Consider the following 5,058-nt stretch of genomic DNA (forward strand, 5'->3'; position numbering starts at 1 on the left):
TATTAAAAATGTGGTACAGAGTTAAACGAAACACTTGGTATTTACTGTTATGCGTGGATATTAGCCCAAAGCTAAAAGATTACCCAAGTGCAATCCACAAGCCACAGGATGACCAAAATGGGATGCTCCACCTTCTAAAGGGAACAAAAATATCCATAGAAGAGGGATATGAAGACAAGTTTGGAGTAGAGACTGAAGGAATGCCCATTCAGAGCCTTCCCCACATGTGGTCCATATATATATATATATACAGCCACCAAAACTAGGTAGGATTGATGAAGCCAAAAACATACTGAAAGGGATAGGATATAGATCTCTCCTGAGATACACATCCAGAGTATGTCAAATCCAGAGGTCAATGCTAGCAGCAAACCACTGAACTTTGGGGAACTTAGAGGAAGGATTAAAAGAGCTGAAGGGGGTTGCAACCCCATAAGAACAACAATGCCAACCAACCAGAGCTTCCAGGGACTAAACCACTACCCAAAGACTATACATGGACTGACCCAGTGTTCCAACTGCATATGTAGCAGAGAATAGCCTTGTTTGAGCACCAGTGGAAGGGAAGTCATAGTTCCAAGTTGGACCTTATTTGGGGAATGTTGGAAGGGGGAAATGGTAAGAGAGGTGGATGGAGGCACCCATCCATAGGAGGAGGGAGGGATAGGGAGTTTACCGGACTGAAGAAGCTAAGAGAAGGGTAACATTTGGAAATATAAATAAAGAAATATATCTAATAAAAAATAAGATCTAAAAAGGAAAGAAAGAAAGAAAGAAAGAAAGAAAAGAAAGAAAGAAAGAAAGAAAGAAAGAAAGAAAGAAAGAAAGAAAGAAAGAAAAAAAAAGAAACAATAGTTTATAGCTCAGTGGTAGGGTTGGGGAGGTGAATCCAGGTTTTGTGGTATCATTGTCTCAGGGGAATTGAGTCCAAGACTCTCTGCTCTGTCCCTAGTGTTTTCTATTCAGATCAATGTGGGGACCAGAATCTGCATTTTCAAAGGAGATGTCAAGTGCGAACATCAGGGTGGAAAAGGCATCAGACCCAGAAATTTTGGAAATAAAATAGTGCTTTTAATTAATTTCTGAAAGAAAACAGTACTTAATGCTATGGACTTAGATTAAGAAGTATGTGTGATATGTGAAAAGCAAGTCTAAAACAAGCATGTAAGTTCACCTATTGATCAAAGTATGGAAATCATATATATATGACAGCATTTCATAACCTCTATTTGGAGAGTTTCTGCATCAGCCAGAATAAATATGTAAATCCAGAGCACTGGTGATATCAAGGAAGACTGGAGAATAACAAAGTAGGAAGGATTGAATAGGAAAGGAGATAGGAAGACGCAAAATCAAAATCAAGTTTGAGAGGGATAATTAAATTAAGGATCTTTGAAATTATGTGCCAAACATCCTACTGTGCAAGCTTTGCAAACTTTTCTCATAATAAAATTGGGTTTTAGTGAATTACCTGTAATTTGTGAGGACAATGTCTCTAGATACCATAAGGTGTCTAATAAAACCAAAAGCAGGATGGAGCTACCCTTGGAGTTGTTTTGATTGTATTTCATAGCCCTACACCCAATAGTACACACTATTGTCATTATTTGATGATTATGCCCATAACTTGATGGTGAGATAATGTTGCTGAAGATACTATACATTCAAGTCATAAAGTAGAAATAAATCTTGTATCTGCCCACAAGCTTTATCTTTATTGTCTAGCTTCTATAATGCTTAATATCTAGGCATGCCATCACAGGTGAATAGTAATAATCAATTTTACATAGCTGTGAATTCTGAAAGCTACAATAAAGGCTGAGTGGCAGGATACACACTCTTATGCCATACTTGGTATAAGTGTTGTTAGAGTAATCAACCACTTTCTGTTCATATTTCAGGCTTGCTTCATAGACAGAATTAACATGGTTCTCATAGCCAACTAGAGAATAGATAGGTCACAGGCCCTGATGAAGTACTTAAGACTGTTTTTCTCCTGTGGATATAGTATTAAACTGAGTAAACTCTTAATAAATTTTCATTATACATTATACCTGTAGATTAGTAAATCTCTCTTCTTCATGAAAGATGCATCTTTTGGCAGGAGACAATGAGTAACACAAATATCCATAACTAGAACTAGGCAGTGATGAAGAATCAGGCATATTCAAATCCTATGTCGACCTCATCCCTTCACCCAAATACAGAAATCATAAAAGGTGAATAGGAATAGAAAGAATTGTTTTGAGACAGGGTGATAGATAAATACACTAAAGCAATGTTTTGGGAACTCCTTAGGTTCACTGATCATATAAATCCACAGTCATCGTGATAGCATATATAAAACCTGTGTAAAGTCAAGCAAATCACAGGGATCATTGAAAGAGAATATGGTCATAAATTTCTATCTCTAGCCGAGAAACTATTGATGATTGATGGTTACTGGAAGAACCAGAATTATTTCAAAAACATTTGAATGGCCCTAGGAGGGGTAGTTGAATCCCATAGGTACCATTACATATGGCAGTGCTGAATGGGCTTTAGAGGGGTAAAAATAGAAAGAAAAAAGAAAGAAAATAAAGGGATATTTGAAAGGAGGAATGGGGGAGGGATTCTTAGAAAGGAAGGAATATGAGGTGAATGGTCAAAACACATTTAATATATATTTCACTATACACACACACACACACACACACACACACACATATATTTCTAAACAATAAAAATAAAACAAAGCTGTTTGACTCCAATATGGCAATAGAGATAAATTACTGAATTAGTCTTGCAAGATCCACATCAACAAAGTCTGATCTCTAGGGAAAAATTTGGGAAACAAGAAGCTTTTCAATCTTTAATCAGGTCTCCAAAGATTACAAACACATAAAACTCTCTGGGTCTAATCAACAGGCTCTTGAGATATCAGTAGAAACTATTTTTAACCTCAGGACTAGAGAAGTTCTTGGAAAAGCCACCGCAAAAAATGATAATCTTAGAATCTAATGGCTTTTCTTAATCTGGAGAATGACAGGTCTGACTTCATGAGTCCAAATTTAATATTCTCATCACCACAAAGACAAATGTAGTAACAACATTTAATTTTTTGTTCTTTTTTCCCTAGCTATACACCTTTACAGTTCTCCAATGACACAGTACTTGCCAATATAAGGTATTGAAAGAAAGAATTGGTAAATTCCTTTTGAGGTCCCCATGTACAAAGAGTAAGTATTGAAGCATACTTGCTTGTTTGATTTTCCTTTCCTTAAAGTACACCAGTGAAGCCTTTAAGTCTCTGATGCTACTTGTATTCCTTCTTTTGAGACTATCCTTGGGAGGAGTAATTGTCAAGGTAGAAAGTAGAACAGAGATGCTACAGAAGCAAGAATGATCATTAGTACCCTGAATAATGTTCCCAAAATGGCCTGTCCATATTTTTTGTTTCATTTGGTACAACAAGTCTCATAGATATTGAAAACCAATTAGTAAGACAGATGGGATTGCTTTTTATCCTTCCATTCTGGTGTTTGGTTTATTTTAAAGAAATTGGTGGGAGAAGGCTAGGATTTTTATTCTAATGTTACTATTTTTACTATTCTCTTAGACATGACTTTGGGAAGAATGGCCTTCAGCAATGACTCTTCTGTGAAGGTTTGTTCTGCTGGGCTAACACCTTGTGAGCTCCAACTGCCTCTCTTCTTCCTCTTCTTGGGGAATCTATGTGGTCTCTGTAATTTGGGAACCTGGGCAATCGTTCTGATTGTTTTGAATCCTCACCTGCACCCCCATGTACTACTTTCTCTTCAACCTTTCTTCATTGATTTCTCTGCCTCCACTGTCATAACCCCAGAATGCTGGTGGGTTTTTGAAGCAGAACCAGCATCTCATGCTGAGTGCATGACTCAGCTCTTTTCTTCCTGCTTCTTTGTTATTGATGAATGTTACGTTCTGCCCAGCAATGGCCTCTGACAGATAATGCTGCCATCTGTGGCCCTGCTTTGGGTCACCATGTCCATCAGGTGTGCCATTTGATGATGGTGGGAGTGTATGTTGAGTGGGGCTTGTGGGTGCCATAGCCCCATACTGGTAGCATGCTAGCCTGACCTTCTGTGGGAAACATCTCCTTCCCTACATGTGTGCCTCCTCTCAGAAGCTCTCTTGCACAAGCACCTCACCCAATGAGCTGGTGGTTTTTCATTGTTGTGGTGTCAATGTAATACCCCAGCCTGACTGTTTTATTTCTTACCTTGATTCTTTTTCCAACATCCTCAACATTCGTTCTGCAGAAAGGTAGATCAAAAGCATTTTAGTACATGTGGCTCCATGTCACTAGCTGTTTCTCTTTTCTATAGGCTTCAGCATTTCATGTATCTTAAACCTTCTAGTGCATCTGTAGATTGATGATAAAGTATCTACCATATTTTATACCATTATGGGCCGATGTTGAATCACTTTCATCTACAGTTTAAGGAATAAGGATGTCCACACATTGCACTGAGAAAAACGAAGAAACATCTTTATCTAAGAAAAATCCTGTACTTGTTGAGAGGAATACTTTTGGTATGTCATATTTACTATTACTGGAAGGAATAACTCATGGCAGAGCATTTGTTTTATAAACATAAGCCTTGGATTTGAACCACAGTTTTGAAAAAGTTTCAATGGCAAAACAAGTCCAAAAACAGCTCCAAATCAAATAAATGTGGTAGAATATGGAATCAAATTGTTTTACTATTGTGGCAAATTCAGTCAATTTAGGATAAATTTACACGTGCTCAGAAGTGGCTTTAGTAAGTTCATTGATCCATAAGACTAGACTTGGGAATCATTTACTGATATATCATTTTACCACATTTGGGGTAAATTATAAGTTTGCCATTGTTTCTCTGAAATGTCACACAAAAAAAAGTTGTTGGTTTATTGTGATATGTAATTAGCTATTAAAGGTTTATATAAATTAATTATATGTCTCAGTTCTTTCTGAAAAGGAAAAATGCAAAATAATATACAACATTCTTGGGAAATATTGACAAAAAGTAAGTAGAATAATGTAAAGAAGATTTC

The 5,058-nt window shown here is 36.9% G+C and overlaps 1 pseudogene; it reads left to right on the plus strand.

The window, feature by feature from the left end:
- Positions 1-3,600: 3,600 nt before the first annotated feature.
- On the plus strand, positions 3,601-4,587 carry LOC116907333 (annotated as a pseudogene).
- The last annotated feature ends 471 nt before the right edge of the window (positions 4,588-5,058 follow it).

This window comes from Rattus rattus, chromosome 8, assembly GCF_011064425.1.
Source record: "Rattus rattus isolate New Zealand chromosome 8, Rrattus_CSIRO_v1, whole genome shotgun sequence".
In the NCBI taxonomy this organism is placed as follows: Eukaryota; Metazoa; Chordata; class Mammalia; order Rodentia; family Muridae; genus Rattus; species Rattus rattus.